The sequence below is a fragment of the Lonchura striata genome, chromosome 11, assembly GCF_046129695.1.
Source record: "Lonchura striata isolate bLonStr1 chromosome 11, bLonStr1.mat, whole genome shotgun sequence".
Taxonomy (NCBI): domain Eukaryota; kingdom Metazoa; phylum Chordata; class Aves; order Passeriformes; family Estrildidae; genus Lonchura; species Lonchura striata.
In genome coordinates this window covers 9,904,465-9,926,189 of record NC_134613.1, presented here as the reverse complement: position 1 = coordinate 9,926,189, position 21,725 = coordinate 9,904,465, and the positions used below count along the sequence as shown (strand labels likewise).

The 21,725-nt window shown below is 36.1% G+C and overlaps 1 protein-coding gene across 1 annotated transcript in view; it reads left to right on the top strand.

Annotated features, from left to right (window-relative positions):
* The window catches only part of TJP1 (tight junction protein 1), a 187,772-nt gene that overhangs the window by 6,242 nt on the left and 159,805 nt on the right, over positions 1–21,725 (top strand). The gene's annotated exons all lie outside the window — the stretch shown is intronic.

The window sequence follows — 21,725 nt, the reverse complement described above, 5'->3', positions numbered from 1 at the left end:
GAGATGCAGAGGATACACACAGGGCATTTAGGAGTTTTTGGTTTGATTTGCTAGCATCAATAATGAGCCAATGTTCCTTATCAACCCATACAAATGTAACTTTGATGTTTCAAAAGCATAGTGGCAAATACTTCCTTTCCTTCATTCAACTGGCAAACAAAATTCAGAGGTTCTTCCCCAATAGGAATAAGGGGCACCCAAACACAAACCAGTGAAGAGTATGAGCACAAATTCAGAGATATGATAATTCTCACACTTCAGGAACTTTTAATTCCTTGCTATTTGGAGACCTTCATACCCATGTTCCATATGCAAACAGCAAAGTTAAGTGCACTGTAGTGGTAAATCAAGTCCAAACCCAGTAAAAAAGCCACAGCTATTTAATCATCTAGGTTCTATTTGTGTGGCTATATTCACTCACCTCCAACAGATTAATATATGTTAACTGGTTTTGCATGTTTATGAAAACAAATCATATTACCACAGACTTTCTACTCATCTTCTGCAGTTTCCCTACTGAACTGCTGTATTGGGTCCTGAGTACTGGATCACAAGGCTGTGTATTGTTAAACTATCTATGCTCTAAAAACCTTTTTCTATGTCCCAAATATTCCTTTAGCAAAGGCTCTTAGTGTCCTACCTTCAGTGTGAAGTCAGACTTCTGAGGTTCATTCTCTCTTATGTGTGTCTGATCACATGAAAAGGGATATGTAACATGGGGGTCAAATCACATGACAAAGAACCTAAGTCTGGACTGCATATAGAAAAAATCCCTTTTGAGAAGACCTCAGTTAATGTAGAATCTTGATGGAAATCACAGAGTCCTCCACTGCTGGGAAATGCCAAACAATCCCCTCACTTCCTGCCCAGTGTTTCAGGCACAGAGGAAGGCACACATCAGGTTGATCATCTCCTGCTGGAGTGCAGATCAGAGTGCAAGGGATGAGGCACAACACAGACCTGCAGATGATTCTTACACAGGAAATCCTACACCAGGGACCACACAGCTCCTCAGCACCGTTACAGACCCATCCTGAATGCCACATTCCCCAGCACCAAGGCTTCAACCACATCAAACACTGGGACAATACAGAGAGAAGTCACCAGTACAATTCTGCAGGGGATTGTTTTATCCTAACTCAAAAATTGATTGGAAGAAGATCTTAGCAGTGAAGTGGAAAAATTTGCTGAGGATGTACATTTACTCAATGTAGGTTGTGTGAGAGCTGTGCACAGAACTGTAAATGGGCCTTAAGATTAAGTGACTGGTTGATAAAATGGCAGAGGACATTTAGTGTAGATAAATGTGAAATTATATACATGGGCTAGTGTTCTTGGCTTTATGAATAAAGTGATGAACTCTGAGTTGCCTGTTACCACTCAAAGTGAAAGTTTTGGATTGTGACAGATAGACATTTTCATTAAAATGTCAATTCAGTGCATGGCACCAATCCAAAAATACAAATGTTTGTTAGGAAAAGAAAAAGAACAAACCAGGAAACATAATTATGCCAGTCGATATATTTGCTTGCACCTGGAATACTGTGTGCTGCTCTGGTGCTTGCACCTCATATTTTCCTACTTCCAGTGATTACTCAGAGAAGCAGTTAGTCCTTGAAGAGGTTTTAGGATGTGCTTGGAGTACAGAGCTCCTTAATGAATGGTCATGTTTTTCTCCACATCTGAGTGATTTGGAGAGGCATTGGAAATAGAAAAAAAGTCCTGCTCTCCTAATGAAATTGATGTGTGAGAGAAAATTCTCATGGATTATGCACCTCCTTGTGCAAGAGAGGATGCACTGAGCCAGTGCAATCAAGGCTCAAGAAAAACAGCCATTTCTTGCCAGCAAATACCAAGACAAAACCTTGACTGGCTTCCTCCAAACGCCTGCTACTTGGCATGCCCCAGTCACTGCCAGTATTCCTGCTTTGAGGGTGCCATCTCTAATTCTGCATGTGTTTCCAGAAAAAATGTGTTTTGCAAAGTGAGAGGTAATACTACAGGTAACATACATATGCAAAGGTTTTATTCAGATTGTGCCTGATCACAATTGTTTATTGAGGTTCAAGAGATTAGATTTTGATGAACCAAGGGACTGCACACCTTTGTGTCTTTACCACCTGGTATTTTTATGGCATGCATCAACAATACAAATCATGTGACAATATGTAACAATTGTCACCATTGGCTTGTGGCTGTTGGCATCACAGCAGTCATGTCAAGGTCAATTCATCCAGCAGCATTGGCTTATTTGACAGGAAGCTGCTTATCTCAGTTTGGAACCTGGAACAGATAAGCCATGGCTATAGACAGCAGAAGAAAGAAGTGTAAGAGAGAAGTGAAGGAAGAGAAAAGGAAATAAAGAGTTGAGAACAAGTGTCTTTCCCAAGTTTTATGGGTATTTCCACTTTAGAAATACCGTCTTAAGTACTCTTCAGTCTCTTATTTTCATTTCTTGCAACTGTTGACACATTAGCATCCATCAGACTCTGTAGTTAATTGTACAGTATGTTATAATAAAGACCAGACTCTAACAAGCTGCTCACCTCAGGGAAATCTACATCTCCTCTATATAAATTGTCATTTCAGTAAACTGCTCCCCTTGCTACACAAAATGTAAAATATGAGAAGTTCTATGATATTATAGATAACTAAACTGCTCTTGTGACTGAAGTAGCAGTTGCTTATGTAACTACACTTTTACAGAATTTATTTTTTTTTTCTACAAAAGATACCAACTGTGGCAACCATTACCATAGCAATGCATTATGTATGCTTCTTCACACAATATCCCATGTCTCAAAATATCCAGACCTCACTTGTCTATTCTCTCTGAATTTTGCTTTCAACAAAACCTAAAACCAAGCTTTTGCCCTTGAAAACATTTTTTCTGATCTTTGAATTTCTCTAATTTTTGGCTTTTACATTAAATTTTGGCTATTCTTGGCAAGGAATGCCCAAAAGATTGTTCTTTGCATCAGAAAATATCAGAGTACAGTGGTATTCCAATTAAATCCCACCCTCTGGGATCTGTGATGGGACTTCTATATGCATCTTAGGCCATCTCTTCAGTGTCCAGGGAAGCCTTTTTCAATTTCCTTTGCTTCCCAGGTACAGTCGGCATTGTTAGAGCAGACCAGACACAGCAGCTGAATTTCCAGCCATCCAACAGTCTTGTTTTAAGATGACTCCTCCCTGCTCTAATGGTTTCCTAAGGGTTTTGGTACAGGCTAATGACATGGAAGTGTCAGGTTTGAGAAGGGCTGTGTGAGGGATGAGCTGGAGCTGGCAGTGTGCATTCCCACTGGCACTGTGCTCATCCATCACTTGGGGGATGTACAGATTCTTGCTGTAATTTAATTTACATTTAAACACAATGTAGCACAATGACTGCATCTTAGTAAGATTTTCTCACAGAAGCCTTCTGTCTTAAGACTTGGCTATGCTTAGGAAGATTACCTCTGTAATATTAATAATACATTCTTTGCTACTGCCCAGACCCAACAGCACTGCATCATAAAATTGCCATAAAAATATTTCTTATATGAGTGCTGTTGGCATATGCTCTACTTGCATACTGAGGAAAAAATGCATTAGACTATATGTAATAACATAATTTTGACCTTTTTGTCATAGCAGTACTTCCATAAAGGCATACTTAGATTGTAAACACTTCTAGTCTAGAATAAATCTCTGTCAGTGTCACCTGGGAGCTCCAGGCATTGAAATCCTGAAGTAACAATAGCACCAAGGGACAGGTAGTTTATTAGGGGAGCTAAAAAAATCATTGTTGCTTTTGGTATCATTCCCAATATATGTGTTTAGTAAGTGTTTGGGAAAATTTGTGTTGTATACAGCATGAATAGTCTTGCAAAGGTCAGCACAAAGTTTTTAGAGTTCCTGCAGTGAGAGTGTGTGTAGCTGTTTGCTGTGCAAGCTAATGATTTCTCAAGAGGCAGAGAGCTATATACACAGTCACTTAAAGCAGCATTTCAATTAATCAAATTACTTTTCATTTTCCATGTCTTTTAAGACTGATCTGGGAATAAAGCAAAGCATTAAACTGAGAACACTTTTATACAAGTATATTGACCCCAATGGCCATTCTTCACCATGTTTTTAAACCTAAGTGGAATGTTGAACAAACATCCACAAAATGCAGTATAGACACTGCAATCATCAGGATGTTTCATAATGCCAGAAGAAAACTGATAAATACAGAAACAGAATAATGAACTGATTTTGGAAGGAATAATAAAAATTTGTAACCAGTGTTCAATTTCATGATGCATTTAATGATTTTTGAGACAGCTATACATTAGTCTATATTGGCAATGCAACACTTGCACAGAAATGGCCCAAATAAATCTTCATTAATACATCAAAAAGAGTATTATCTTCTACTTACACATTTTTATGATGTGCATGCCACAGCCAAATAAATGATCTTAAATGCTTAGATTCAAGATATTTTCTTTCCACAATAAAGTTTGCATCATAGCTTGGTTTCACTGGTGTACATTGAAGAGGATTTTCACCTCCTGTTTAACCTCATTTACGGACATAAGTAAACACTTGGGAAAAAGTCTTAGGGTAGTAACATTCAAGTTTGGGGTTTTTATTAAATTTAGCATCACAAGTACTGCTTGTATTTTAATAGTCTTATTTTACTGGAGTAGTAACCATGATGGTTTTATTCATTGGCTTGCATGTTCATTTATGGACACAGTTATAGATGTGATTGATGGAATTGCCTTCAAGTTAATTTGACTTATTATCTTTATTTCTAGATTTATAGGTACCATGGGAGGAAAAAAAGCAAAAGTACTTTCCAGTAATACAGAAAGTTTAATAAGAACTGGTGGTTGGTGGTCCAGAGCAGACAAAATATTATGATGCAGAAAGAATCTATTGGAAAACTCCTCTCTAATACTGTTCACTGTTCTTTATACTCTATCTCAGAAAAGTAGAAAAAAATCAGTAAGAACAAAATTAAAAATATGAGGCAAAATATATTATTAGTTTAATAAGCAAATATACTTTTTTATCTGAGCCTAAAAAAGGCACTGTTTGATTCAGACTAGAGATTAGGATAAGGCAAAAGGTAGGCAATGGAGGAGATGAAACAAACAATTAGAAATATTTTTTCTATGTGTTCTGTGACAAGGCAAAATGAAGTCTGAAAGAACAGAACAATTAAGTATTTATTGTCTTAGCAAAATCATAAGTAATTTGTAGAATTAATTGCCACCATATATGATCAAAACCATTAATTTAATGGGATTCATAACTGGATTTTATTTTTGGATGAGTAAACAGGCACTTCTATAATCTTGCTAACAGTAAATTTCATTTCCCTACCATATTGTAAATGCACTTTTATCAGATGAGAAATATCTTCTAGAAAGAGTTTACCCTTACTGAAGTCCAAAGCTAAGGCAGCTGTGCTAAAACACCCGACAAATTCTCCAGGGCTGGTGCAGGAAAATAAAATCTGTGCTACTCTGCAACATCTGCACTGCTTTACGAGATGACTAAAACCAAAAATGCAGATTGAAATGACAGCATATGAATGACCATAGCCCACACCATATTTGCCAACATAACCCTGCAGCATTACCTGAAGAATTTCAGAATTCAGTGAATCTTTGTCTACTGTTTCTGCTTTCTATCAAGATTTATGTTCCACTGTGCCAAATACTCCCATGGCTTTAGTAAGACACAATCAATCAGCTGTTCCAGGAACCATTTGGTTCTTTATGTGCACTGGGTCTTATCTCTTCTTTTCTTCTCAAGGCTACTTTCTCAACCCTAAATTAAGGAGTAAAGTAAAAACACTGATTGGAAGTTTCTGTAGGTTTCTTAAATTTGTAATGTCCCTAGAAACCAATTATGTGATTTTGCACAGAAAATAAAAATACGTTGACTTTTTCACCAGATTATATTTCAAAATAATATATTAAGGAATAAATTAGATATTTAATGTTAAAAATTAAACACTTTTTGTCCTAGCATTACTGAATAAGGTTTCTTTTTATGATTTAAATACCACAGAATATCTTAAATATGTTTTCTGATAGATCTGGGGCAGCAAAGCCCTTCTGGACATTTATCTCTGAAATTACATTGAGAGGAATAAACAGCTGTCGGGAATATAAATGCTAACTCATCAGAATGCTGACTCAGTGCTGTAGAAATCAAAATATGTTCATCTACTGCAGAGGTAACATGTCATATACCAACTAGACTTATTTTATCTTGGCCAACTATAAAACCAGTTGAACAAAAATGCCTGAACAGGGGAGTGGAAATCAAATTACAAATGGGAATAATTTTAAGTTCCTTCTAAAGATCTGCCATATGACTGTAAAAATAGAGTTATAGAATAGTTAGGGTTGGAAGGGACCTTTTAAAGGTCATCTAATCCAAAACTCCTGCAGACCAGGTTACTCAGAGCCCCATCCTGCCTGACTCTGACTGTTTCCAGGGACAGGGCATCTACCACCTCACCTGGCAACCTGTGCCAGTGTTTCATCACCCTCACTGTAAAAAATTCCTTTCTTCTATGTAATCTAAATTGACCCTCCTTCAGTTAAAGCCATTGCCCCTTGTCCTATCACAACAGGCCTTGCTAAAAAGCTTTTCCCCATCAAATAACCCCAAAAGTAAGCATCATAGTCAGGATTTGTTTGTTGATCACCTTCAGTGGCAAACCCCCCTACTCCTCTAGGACAAGAATTGTCTTTTGAATTATCATGTGATTTAAGGTCCACTTCTGCTTTCTCTGCAAGTAATAGAATTTCTTTGTTTTATTGAAGCAGGATTTAGCAATGAAGGGCCTGAGTCCTCTGCAATGCCATACTAATGCTTAATGCCCCATTAGAGAAATTGGTCCAATTTTGATACTAAGTATGAGCTGAATTCTAGTGACTTTTTGCACTAAGATTTAAGGGTGGAAATCTGTTTCAGGAGAAAATTATTGTATTTTACTAAATATACTAACCTAAATCTCATAGAAGGATGAGCACCTGGTTCTCTGGATATGCACTCTGCCATAGGTCCTGCAGCAATGCTGCAAAGGAAGAATTTGCTTTTCAGAAGTATGACCCTGGGCATTACTCAGCAATGATGGCCGTCAAAGGGAAAGAGCAAAGCACAGCAAAAAAAATTATTCTGAAATACGATATTAAAGCTGAAATGTATTTTCACTGAAAAACCCCTACCCCTCTGCAAAAAAGAGAATCTAAAAGCAGAAAATCTTAAGCACTTCACACAATGAAATCTTTCTAAAGATAAAGATGACAGAATAGAGCTCAATTACTTAAAGGAATCAAAATATTCATAGAGACACACTACAGCACAAAAGTATAGACTTCCATTTTTAATTTTGTAACCTCAAGCTTAATTCTTTATTTGTTTCAACTCTTCAAGCAATCAGAATTTCTCAAGTCAGAATCTTTCCAGGCAGCTGAATTTCTCTGCTGGGCTCCCTGATCCTGTGACATCTTTGTCATGCCCAAGTTATTGTGCAGTTTCACAAGGGAGCCCTGGTTCTGCAAAACCCAATCCAGAGGCATTGTTTTATTGCCCTAGGTAAAGCAGTCTTGTTGCGTAAACGGAGTGAAATTTTCCCTGTACTGGCATGTTAGGCCTTCTGGTTCCAAATCATCCAGCTGTAACTAATCTGTTATGTAGCTAGTATCTCTTCGTGCTGTATGATCTTTGAGCAGCCAACATTTCTGCATATTTTTATGCATCAGCATGCTTAATAACCTGTAACATTATAAAATACACATGCGGATATTACAGAACAAGACCACAGCTTGAACCTACTTAAGACCACATCTACTTTTGGTTTGAGAATTTACTTAGTCAAGGTATTCAATTTTGGACATATTTTGTTAAAAATCTGTGAAGCAACTTTTAGCTTTTAGTTACTTTAAAATAATTACCATAACTTACAATTTTTACTTATCCTTAATATATTTAGTCTCCTTATAAAAAAAAAAAATGAAACTCCCTTCACATAATTTTCTTTTCCATTTTTTTTATTGCTATAGTCTTACAAGAAAAGGTTAAAAGGAACTTTTTCTTATTACACTCATAGGTACAATATCTCCAATCTTGCCTCTTAAACTTCCTGACTTATGAAAGATTTGGTGGTTTCAGAGGTGGTTATCTCACCCAGACTTTCACATCTGGCACTAGTATCAGCACAGATAGAAATAATCTGAAGCAATTTAACCTTGCATTCGAATTGCAGCGTCTGTTAACAGCCTTTCTTCAGCTGTTCTACTTCCAAATTAGCTTAGGATTTCTTATGTCATGGTAGTTCTAATCCTTCTAGTTAGAGGCATGTTATCCAGTGGCAGCCCCAGGACTAGATTTACATCTTATCTGCAAACATTCTTGCTGCAGAATTCAAGAAAAATGATGGATTTGTGTTTATTTTATATTAACAGCTTCATTTTCATTGCTGCTATAAATACATATGTAATAGTGGTTTATTTCTGAAACAGATTTTTACCTTGAGAAGTCCTGCAAAATTTAACCTTATTTCTGCAGAATTGGCCCACAGATTCTGATCCTGTAGTTTATCTTTCTTGTTTGTATTTGACAGTAAGCTTTGGATTTGCTACCAATCTCAGTGAGACAAGGCTCCTCAGAGCACTGCGTGGATGACACAATTCTCTTCCATCTTTCCTCTTGACTTTCTACTGCTCCTTTAATTTACCTCTTGCAGTTGTGAAACTATAAGAGTTTCATAAATTTTCCAGGCTCCCTCAACCTTCTGTTGTGAACTTTCTGTTCTGAATTTCAGATTCTCTATATCAAGTTTATTCTCTATCCCTTTGGCAATCTGGTCTCTCCTGGGAACAAATACCTTGGGAAATTTTACCCTGCACAAGAACAGTTAATGACTGCCCAGTCTCAGCTCTTGCACTTCCATTTGAGACTCTGGGTTATGCAGTAATGAAGCCTGATTAAGTATGGTTGGAACTATGTGATACTTCTGTACAATAAAAATACAGATCGAACATCATTATTTCGGATCAGCTCCTCAAATAAATCCATTGCCTTAGATATTTCCTTCTTTAAAAGCAATTTTTCTTTAAAACAAATTAGTCTTTTGAATAGGAAACAAGGTTCATACTGACTAAGGTCTGACTCTAATCTTTTTGTGATAGCCGTCTTTAAATCCAGCAAACAAAACTCTCAATGTAAACTCTCTGAATAATAGGACTGCCAGTGCCGCAGGATAATAAAAGCCTGGCACAGAGACATTCCTGTCATGGAGAATGTTTGGTTGTTGCATTAACTAATAACAATAGTTTAATTAATCAGTTTGCTTTTCTTCATTGCCAGCCTGGTAGACTGTGATTAAGTTCTCTACTGCTGGTCATGTTGAGGGGTTAATTTTTGTCTTACTGGCCAATATGTCTATTTTTCTTTTGCCAATATAATCCTCAATCTAGTCTTGGGTTTCCATAGGCATCTCCCTATAAGTGTTACACTTGCTATGAAGAACTGTGTCAGAACAGCCACAGTCTCTCTTGGGAGGCATTTGATCATTCTTTGTATCTAGATCACTTAAAATCTTCAAAGACCAGCTGTACCTGGGTATTAACGCTCTTTCAGAACCATATGCTTCCCTTCTGCACAAAGCCCATTTAAGGGGGACACTTACATAAAAATCTTGCTGCAAATTATTGCTACTTGCTCCTTCTGTAGGGGATAAAGGATAAGGGACAAGTGGGAACACATGATTTTAATCAACCCATGGAGGGCATAAGAAAGCCTATGGGACATCTAAACATAGCTAGAGTTTTTCCCTCTCTTCCTCAAACCCTCCTCCAAAGTAATGGTAAACACTGCCTGCTAATAACCCTGCCTGTTCAGCTAAGAAGAAATACACATAGTACTTTTGGAACCAGGCACAGCTTTTTTGCTTGATGTGTTTCTCAGCTGCAGAATTCAGAATGCTATATTACTGCTACAGGATGCTATATTACTGCTATCTGTTGCTACAGGCAGCATACAGACATATGATGGCTGCCTGATAAAGAAACACTAGATTACACATTTAGCCCACTCTGCAGAAATTTGAAACATATTTTACATATGGCTTTGGCCCACTGGTTTCCTCTACTTTTCACAAGCAAATATGCCATTATTATTAGTAGAAACACAGCAAAATAAAGGCAATATGCAGTAGGCAGGCACAAGAGGATAATTTAAGTTCAATTTCAAAGTTGTCTAATTTCCTGGGTTTGTTAATCTCTTTAGTATTATTCTCCTATTCTTCATGTGAATTTCCTTAAAACTTTACAAAGCTATTACTAATACCTAGGTGAGAGGATATATATTCCTTCTATAAACAAATGCAAAAAAGTAGCAATCTTTATAAACCACATGTAAACCTTGTTCATACAAATAGCTCAATTATATGGTTCCATTAATTATTCAGAAGATTACATAAAACTGACATGTGCAAATCAGGTGAGGGTTGCGTCTTTCTTCTCTGGGTTGACAAGAGTGAGAATAATTATATGTACCACAGTAACTAGCAGTGTCTGGTAAATAAAGTGAAATTACAGAATGAAGAATAATAACTGGGGAGGGGTGAGTTTGCTTCTTCCAGTTGTTGGCTGTATGTCAAATGCACAGCACAATTTATGAGTAACTTCAGCATTGCTGCTGCTGCAAAAAATGGAAGACAGCATTGTCACTTTGTGTAGGTGATACAAGATGAATTTGTTCTTTGCAAAATACTTGCAACAGACTCCAAAGGAAAAATCTGCTTATGATATTGGAGAGGGAAACATCAAAAAAGAAAGCACATCACAAGCTAGCAACAAATACCATGAAAATGTCTCAAGATGTCTCAATACTGGGCCTGCAGAAGGAGTTAAGATGAAATCTACAGTGCTTTTATATGGGTTGTTTCCTTACTAGTCTCTTTCTATTCAATGCTAGCCAGAAAACATGTGAAGAACCAGAATGTTTCATCAAGAAGAAGAGACTATGAAGATTGAGATAACATTTGTAGCCAATTCCTCCAGAAATTCACCACTCTTGAGGTTGGAGCTACTCACCTTTATACTCCTTCATAAATGCTCATATAAGAGATGACAGAAATGCAAATGAGATTCTATGCATTATATTTAATTTTATCTTATAATAGTCTTAGAATCCTAGCTATGACCTTGAAAATTTGGTTGTATTTGTAATACAGTTCACCAGAGAGAAGCTGAGCTTCAACAGCATCAGATTTTTATGAGATGTCAGATGTCTGCATCAAGTAGGATGACAAGTAGCTGAGAAATGACATTGGTGCTACCCTAATCTTAAATCCATCAAAAGAAAAAACTTCCTTGCAACCAGAATAGCATCAGAATACTTATCTACTACCTTTTTTCTTTGCTACTGGCCAACTCTATTTCACTGCTATGCTGATGATTTTTCTTGGTGTGTTTTCCAGCCATTAGAAAATTTTCAGATTTGAATTGTATAAGAGATTTTAATGTTTAATTCTGGTGGAATAGCATTATTTTGTCAAAATTTACAGAAGTCAGTAGGAATTAAATAGATAAATGCCTTTGATCAGGTAACCAGGTAAAAGGTGCAATTCAATACCAACAGCTATACTTTCAGAAGTTGCAGTTGAAGAGATCATTTAAGAATAATGTATCTTACTGAGAGATGTGATCATATGAAATTACAGGAAGGCAAAAGCAGAGCCTCTTTTGTTCACAGTGTAGATATCACAGAAGTAACATTTCATAAATGCTCAAGACAGATGGTATGTATGTTTTTGGCATAAGATAACCAGAAACATCTATTGAATGGAGTGGATCCAATATCATGTGATGCACCTTAATCTTTGGCTTCAGGTTCACAGGAAACCTTCCCTCTGAACAGTTGCAGAGCTTGTGATTTATTGCTGCTGTCACAGTGATGTGCACAGATCACCAGACTCGATGTGTTTTGCAGTGACTACTTGCAAGTGTTGGTATTTTTGCTTTGTTCCTACAAACACTATGTCTTCTGTCTTCTACAGAGATCTGTGTTTTCTTTAGTGTCAGTGTACTCTGATACACATTCAAACTGGCAGCACTGAAAAATACTATCTCCAGCCACTGCAAGATCACTCCCAATAAGTGGAACATCATTGCTTTTGGCTACATGAGCCCATAAGAAGCTTGATTTTGTTAATTCCATTTGAATATTCATTGCTGTTTATTCGTTCTGTTATGTGGTCACTGCTTAATTCATTCTATTTGGTCATCACTGAGGTCCAGCAAAGATTTTGAGGAGGAATATCACACTAGATTTGTGTGAGAAATCGGCTGTTTTTTTTTAGAGAAGTTCTCTAGCTTCTGTAGTGTTTGTGTCTTTCATAAGGGAGTGAGACCAATGAAAAGGTGCTTCAGCTGCTTGGCCACTTGTCTGGAAGATAAGTGCAGTGAGTTTGAGAATGTCCTTGGTCATTATCCATTAAGCAATGGTCTTTTTTCTGTGTTCTAGCTTTCAAATCTCAGTAGTGTTGCAGATGGTTCTGAGGAAGAGGTTGCACTACTGCAATAAAATGAACTGATTTGCTGAGATGTTCAGGGTGCCAGGAGAGATCTCTATTCATGGCTCTTATAGCTAATCTTCAAAATAATTTGTACATTATTAAAAACATTTCAAAGGAAAAACACCTGGGGTTCTTTAACTAAAAACAAACAGACAAAACAAAAACAAATACAACACACCAGAGTTTTATTTTCATTTTTGTTGCATCCTCTCTTGCTGCTCCAAAGTCTGGAGAGCCAATGAATAGCTCCCAGGAAACCACAGTATTAAGAACCAGTCAGTTTTGTAACTGCTTGGGTGCTCTTTACATGCAGATGGTGGGCAAATTGATTAGCTGGCAAGAGAACAAGTGAGCTCTCAAACCTGCTAGTGTGTAATGAGAGAAAAAAAAAGTGGTAGGTTATAGTGAAAAGAGTAATTATCCTGTAACTGCTAACATGGTGCACGCTGCCATTGCAGCAGTGCAGATCACAGCATGACACATCTCAGGACAGACACAATCCAGGTCACCTTCAGGAAATCACTTGTCAGAAATACTGTTCCCAGCACTCACCAAAATGTGTGGATTGGGTGATGCTACCAGACCCTCACATGGTATAAATGATCACTTCCAGGTGGCCTTGTTATTTTATGTCAGATCCCAACATGGTCTTTCTTTTTCTTTCAAAGCTCAAATCAAATATTTTAAATAAATAGAGGCAAACTAAGGGAAAGGAGAGAGAGTATATTGAAATATAACTTTGTTTCATATCTTTTGCTAATTTATTTTAGAAATAAGATAGGAAGTAGAGATATTGCAGTATCAGAGAATAATAATGCAATGATCAATTTTAAATTGGACAAATAAAATGTCCAAGAGTATTGTACAGGCTTCTGTTTTTTTAATATCTAAAACCAAGCAAGGGAAAAATTATATAAAGGAGAAAAATGTTACAAAAACTGCCATATCAGCAAAATCTAAGTCTATTTACATTATCAGACAAAACCTTACCAGTGCATTACTTGTGTTATTCTTCTGCTTAAAACCAAGTGACTGACTCACATCACACCCCACAACGCAAATCCAAAACTTTGTACTCTTTTCAAAGGGGCCAATGGCAAATTTCTTAATTGCCCCCATTTTCTCTTTTGCTGTTCATGCTTTCCCCAGAATGGAAGGCCCTATGCAATTTGATAGTGTAACATCAGGAATGCCATAAAGGCAGTTTTATTTTTATACTGGGAAAATGAAAAAAAAAATTGGTCTACCCACAGCAAATTTGGAGCCAGATCATCTATGCCAAAAGTAGCAATAACTGCAGTGTATAAAAGAAGCTAGAATTGATTGTGTCTTCTCTAAAGCAGAGGACAGAGATTTGCTTATTTGATATTAAAATCTGGTTTGTAGCAAGATTGTTGATCTGCACATGAATTTTTATTGTTTATAAATAACTGACTAGAATCTAGAAAAGTCTTGACACTGGTTAGTAAAAGACAGATGAATCTAAATCCCTTATGCATTCAATGCAGTAAAAAAATGCTTGACATTAAAAATGACATGTATCTAGTATTAACAGACCTGTTTTTCTTTCTATCATATTAGATAATCTTGAAAGAAACTAAAAATGTTTTATATTCTTCATTTGCATACACCTGAAAGAATGGCATATCTTAAATTTTTTTCACATTGAAAATATTGGTCCAAATTAATATAAAATATTTCTAATAAAACAAAGTTGAATTGGGATACCCAGACACTCTCTGAAGCCAGGCTTTCGTAAATTGAAACATTTCAAAATTTTGGCTCAAGAGTTCCTTGAGGCTGATTTTTATCTCTCTCATGTCTCTATTTTTTTATATATATAACCCCCCTTCACATGCACATCCTTAATGGGAGAGCTCTGTCTAACTGGAATAAGTGCTACCACTGCTGCTTTCTCAAAATTAAAAAGTCAGTGGCTAAAAGACCAGATAATGCAGATTCTTAGCCACATGAATAATTTTTGTTCTTAAAAGTATTCATACTTAGACTTTGAAAGCTTTGTAGATGCACACTGTGAGCCAGTAGTGCATTTTGAATCTCCAGTAGGATAGGGTGCCATGGCACTGGGGATGGCATCAGCTAATTACTGATGACAACAAAAGTGACATCCTAGGAACCAGCCCTTCACCCCACTGGGTTCAGGCTGATTCTTCCACCACGTGGAGTCACAGATAATCACAAAAAAAAAAAAAATCCCTGCAGCATCAAAGCTTTTGCTATTACATTTAGCTATATTCTAAGTTAGCTTTTCATTTCCTAATTTCCACCTGTTAGGCTTCATTTGTGTATTTTATGTTTTATGATCTATGAGAATGTTATGAGCGGCAGGTATATAACAGTATAATCATCTGGGAAACAGATCTGAAATCTGAACCAAATTTCATGTAGGTTTCACTACACTGGAATTACAGGAACATTTGGGGTATATTAATACTGATAAATATTGAGCACTTAGTTTATTCATCTATGCTGTAAAAATCTTGTTTATCACTATTTTACCATTTTTACTTTTTGTTTTTATGATATCTTTTACTTGGACAGGACAATGAAAAGAGTAGCTTGTAGTCCATAATTTTAAAAAATTGTTTGTTGTTAGTTCCACTTCTTTCCAGGCCATAAAAGAGAAATTATTGAACACTAATAACAGTTTTTGGGTTGAATTGTTTTATTACAGTTGTGTGAAAAATAAAAGAATCTGATTAAAATCAGACTTAGCAAGATTTTTAAAGCATTTGAATAATTACCATAAACAATATCCCTGTAATGAACACCACTGACATTTTTTATTCTTTTCATAGTAGATTACTGTATACTTGCCTCTAATGATAGCAAATCCTATTACATTCATTTTCATTGTACTGCTAATCTGATTAAAATAGTTTAACATTAACAGTCATACACATGATAATGAGAACAGCTTTACACACTCTAAGCTTTATACACTCTAATGAGAACAACTTTCTTCTTGAAAGTGAAAAATGGTTTTAAGTCTTCAAATACACAACTAGAGATATAAAACTGTCTTCAACTCAGATTATAAACAATTTCAATACATTCAGGAAACATCCAGGCAACCTTCAGACTTATAGCTCATGAATGTGGAAACATTCCTATCAGCATTTAATTAGAGATATAAAAGATGCTAAATAAGGCTCTGAATTTATAAATTTCATATTTATAGTCTTGTAAATAAATTATAGTTAAGACATTTTTATTTATAACATAAAGATAATTTCTAAAATTAGGCATGTTTATAAATTTTGGCAAGAAAAATGCCTTACATTTTAGTAATACTCTCTGTCACTTGGATCTGCTTATCCTGATGTGTACAGGTACCGTGCACAAAACTCACTATTGAACTGAACAGAAAAGGGACAAGGTAAACAAGCAGCTTTTCTAGACAACTGAGTACAACCACATGAAGTGGTCCTCATTCCAGATTTTTCACAGTGGTTCTATAACACAACTATCACAGCAGTTCAGGCAGCCAAATTTCTTTCTCAGCCTGTGATATTCTGAATTTTTGTTTTTCAGAATTTTACACTCTTCCTCTGGGGAACAGTAATTATCCCCTGCTTTTCACAATCTTATTTTCTTTTAACTGTCGTGTGCTTGGAGACTTGCCCATCAGGCAGAGCATCTAAAATTGAAAGCTATTAACAACTCTACATCCCAAAATCATAGCAAGGTCTGATCACACCTCACCTCAGAGTTACAGAGCCTTGTAGCTCTACACAGTTAGCAAGATTAATTAATTAGATCTTTGTATTACAGATGGCAGTCTACTCCTTAGAATCTTTTTTGGGAAGCAATGTTACTTATGCTTCTCTTTCTTTGCATCTCACATTGAAATTGTATGCTTGGTGATTTCTTCCCTCCAGTAGTTTTCTACATGAATAAGCCATATCAGAGAGCACTAATGGAATTCATGCATATGCTTATTTTTTTCTACATTAAGCTTATTTTATCCTGTGAGAGGGTCATGCTTGTCAGGCATAATGTGATATTTGGATAATTTTGACTTCGGGTGGTTTTTGTTTTTGTTTTTTACAGATTAAAATCTTAGCATTACAAGCTTGCAAGGAACTGGCATATCTAAAACCACTGGACACTGGCAGTACAAGTCCACTTTGGTCTAGCCTGAATTCTTCACTTTAATAGTATTCTTATTTCTGCAATAACTTAAAATTTGCTTGTAATAGTATAAAGCAATTCCACATCAGACTTGATAGAACAGCACTAACACTCTTTGTATGGAAAAACACTTCTAATGTCCTAACTGTAGTGAAACAGGTATACTTGCTTGCAAGTTTCTTGTAAATACTTCAATTTCTTCATCTAGAAAACTCTTTCTTCTTGATAATCCACAGTAAAGTTATTTATTCTGCGAAGAAATTATCTTAAAATAATCTCTTCTTCTGAGAAAATAAGGTGAACATTCTTTCCTTCCAAAGCAAAATTATTCACCTCTTTTTTATTTTGGCAGCCCAAATAAATGACCGGGATGAACAGTTTCAGAAAATGAAAGCTAGATTTAAATTACTGTGTCAGGTCATTACTGTTCCCACTTGGGCCACCAGTCAAGCCAGCATATCATGAAGGCACTTCAAAGAAATGTGAAAACTTCCCTTTGTGTACATGGTCAATTACGCAGTAAAATGCCATAGGAAAATTCCTTCAAGCATTTCTGTTTATTTTTTATGATGGTACTGTATGTATCTTTAGACATACATTTATATAATCTTCACTTAGCATGTATTTTATGAAAAAAACAATAAGAGACAAGAAAAAACCCTTTGCATTATATTCAATAAATACATTAATGTGATTACAAAGAAGCCCTAGTAGTTCAGAAAAAGTCATAGAATTATGTATTTTAAATGCAGCTGGGAAACATACAAACACACACTTTTTGCTTACTTAGGAGGAGGGAGAAAATAACCCCAGAGTCATTGCATTTGATAAACTTGTAGATTCTAAGGAATTGTTTTGTCTTTGACAGATATGAGTCCTCTCTTTTTCCTTTTGGAAAGAAAATAGAAGCTGTAACAAGTTTACAGATGGCAGATTGAAATAGCAAGGAAGTTGTTAGTCACTTTAATGGAAATCTTTATTAATATTATTACTATCATTGACTACCTATACAAATTCACATTACTAACAACTCCTGCAGAAAAAAACCTTCCTTAGTAAATAGGAACATTTTGATTAAATTAGAGATGGAGATCAGCCAACTAATGTAATGTTTTAATGTCACTACTGTATTCTATCAGTCTGCAACTCTGTCACTTTACCAACTGAACTGTGTAAATAGTTCTCAAATAGTTTTAAATACCACAGAAGCATAAACCATGACATGTATCAATATTTTTTTTATCACTCATTGGAATAAAAGTCAGCAAGGGTAACAGGTTCATCCTAAAAGTAAACAAAATGTTAATTCTTCAGCATACACGGTAGCCCAGTGTTGAGAACTATATAGACCAGATGACAGAATTTTATTAGAAGTGTCTGTTATATGCACAGTACAGCTAAAATTAAGACTATCTTAAGATTCAAATAAAAGAAGTTATTTAATATTCCAAGAAACCGGCAAGAAGTTTATTTAACATTTGATTTAGTTCTAATAAATTTTGCAAACCTAAAAATCAATGCAATTGAGTGCTTGAAATGTGCCATTAAGGTCTAATCTGCCCTCGGAATTTGCTGATGCAACCATTTTATTACTAATAAAGATGCCAGTTATTCTGGCTTTTTTTTTTTTATTTTTGCCAGACAGTAGCTTATACAGGTTTGTTGAACAAAACAAGCTACATCAGCAAATAAAAAGTGTTTTTGCTTGTTCACCAGCACAGCTATGCCAGTTAGAACTGCAGTTTCTTTTTCCTCGCATTCTTGATGAAAAACATTATCTGAAGTAATTTAAGCATAGCCAAGACTAAAAGTGCATTTCTATAGTGTCCCCAAAGAGTCTTTTGAGTTAGACCTAAATTTCCCCTCATCCTGTGATCAGAGTCAAAACTGACACAGGTGAGAGTTTGAAAAGGATGGCAGCTAGTGACAGCTGGCACTAGAGGGTTGTGTGATGGGTTGATGATAAGGGGAGAAAGCAAGATAAGGTTCTGCAATCCCAGTGACAGGCTGGGAAATCAAATCTAAAGTCTGCAGGGGTAGATAATGCTGCAAAATCTTGCTTTGTACTCACTGGAATCTCATATTTATGCTATCAATATTAAGATGGAAAAAATGAGAGGCACAACTTAGGATGAAAACAGCTTTGGATCACAATTATACTTCCTCAGTCTTAGCAGCTGATGGGAGCTCCTAAGGTTCAACTGCCTCAGTGGCACCCTCTGAGTTGCAGTGAGTTGGTCTCCTGCTGCTGACAACAGCCTAAAATCACCATAGCATGGGCCAAGACTGGCACACACACTGGCATTAAACTCTACCTTCTCAGGCTCCTTCCATCAATTTTCTGGATACACCACTGTCCTAGTGTAAACACACAATCATGAGTGGAGTTGTGCCAAGAGCACACACACTCAGTGTAGCAGTCATACACAACACTGCAGCTTGTAACTGTGAAAGAGCAGACTGTTCCTCTGAGCCAAGAGGTGCGTTGGAAGGTCATTCTGGAGACAGGCTTCAGAAGAGGCCAGGGAATCACAGACTGCAAGAAATAGATTATACAGCTTGTTCTAAGGTGAAGTCTGCAGCTGAGTTAACTGAGCAAATAAAATTAAGAAATTAATATGGTTCTGCTTGGCTTGTACTGAAAAAAATGCCATGAAACAGCTACATTAACCTAATAGGAATTGAATTGTTTTTAAAACACACACTAGGTTCAAAAGGTGCTTCAGCTTTCTTCAGTGGAAAGTATATTCTGTTAGACAGAATGGGTTTGGTGGAGAACAGCAAATAGCATTAGAGAGCCTCCCTTGCACAGATGTCTACCTCAGAAATTTTGGTCTTAGCTCAGCAAATGGGTCTGTGCAGGCCCGTGAGATAACAGTGGGATGTCTGGATGCTTCCCCTAATCTGGAAGTTACTGATTGACTCCTGTTAAAAATAGCCTGTTCATCTAAAAGGCAAGAAAGACAGGATCTTTTTACTCTTTTAGCATACAAGTAAAACATTTGTGCTTAAAGCAAGATATTCTGAAAGGCAATATATAATGGAGCCACACTAAGAAGGAATAGACACAACAGAAATAATGGCAATTAAACTAGAGGATAAAATGTCTTCATTAATAACTTGTTTTTATCTCTGTAATGCACATCAAGAAGTACAGAAGATAATGCATAAAATGGACATAAGTTAATTTGTTAATGCCAGATGGATAGAATATAATAGTTGAAAACTATAGAGCTAAATTTGGAATAGCTGTCATTATTCAGCAAATTTAAATAGATTTAAGAATCCCTATTGAATTAGGAATAGGATACACATCACAGACTTTTAAAGAAGTTTTGAATATACACCCATGCCCTACTCTAAGTCTATGCAAGGTATTGTCACATTTCTTAACCCTTTTGTAGATAAATACTTAAAGCAAATATATGTCCCAAACTTGCCAATGTGAAAATTAAAAAAAAATCTTTTGAGCTTCTCTAATACACAGCTCCTTTACAAAGTAAAAATCTCTGGCAGCTTCTTCCAGATTTATCAGCTTTCAAATATACTTCAGTTCCCATATTCTTAGATTCTACAAAGATCTACAGAATTTTCACTACTACAGCCAGATTAAGACTAGATTTTTTTGGGAAGAATTTCTATACGAGATATATTTTTATAACTAACAGATGTTACATCCAAATATTTAATAATAACAAATAATATTCAATATTTAATCAAATACAATTTCATCATTATTTTAGTCAGCACTTCCTACCATTTTAAAGTGTATATTATTTTCTTAATAGTAGTACACAAATGTAGATGACTACTTCAATTACAATGTCACCAGCCTTCTGTTAATCTTGTCAAGATCAAAACCCAGCCCACACTTACTCTTTTATGTGTGGGCAGCAAGAGTTTTTTCATCCAGCTAATGATGACTAGATACAAAGGAGAAAGCAACAGGTTTGTTTTAGGGTTCTTGGTTTTAAGGCAAAGTAAGATCCCTACAGGTTTTCAAACTAATTTGATATACTGTGTATATAAGATATATACTTCCCAGTTAGTATACTAAGAACATTGTTTAAGTACAACAATTAATGCCAGCCCCTTAATCTTCCTAATCATTTCAAGTTAGCTATCCCTTGTTGCTTGTAATGCCTGAGCTCTTCAAAGTCAAAGTACCCATTAACAGTATCTTGAGCTGGAGCTGTACATGTTCACACTGGACATCAAGCTGCCATTTGAATTTTTTAAAGCATTTGTGATACAGACATTTGTTCACATCAGATTTCTTGGCTGAAAATGCAAGGTCATTGAACTCATTAACTACAGTAATGCAACTATTGTGTTTCAAATTAAAATCTCTGTGCTTGTTAAGTATTGCATTTATCTTCTTTGCTTCCTGTACAGTGAATAGGCCTAGGTAGAATGCAGCCTACTGCAGTCTCGAGGTATATATTATGCATTCACACACAAAAAAAATCACTGAAATGCTATATTATATTACAATTACAGTAATATTCACATTATTTCTTCCTAGCTGACAGTGCCACTTTAGGACCCCAACTCTCGGTAAGGATTACAACTCATACTATTCACATTATAGCAATTTAATGAAAATTTGTTACATCAGCATGGATTTGTTCTAATCTGCACTCTGCAAAATATCTAACTACATTATTAAACAGTGTATCCCAGACCAAAGTGTTTCCCACCAGCATTGGTCAACGTGTCCAGCTACCCCTCACTTCAGGGATGTTTGCACTGAGGGTTTCTGGTTGTATTGTACCAGGTGTTGGAATTTATTCCAAATGCACTTCTCAGACGCCACTGTCTTGTGCTGCTGTTAGTGCTGAGCTTGAGGAGGAAGGCACAGAACAGATTAAAGCCATGACAACTGTGTCACACCTGAGGCCACGACACAGCTACATGTTCAGCCATTTGTGCTTAAGCACCCGCCAGGTGGGCACCCCTCTGAAATAATCTAGCACTTTTAATTTGTTTT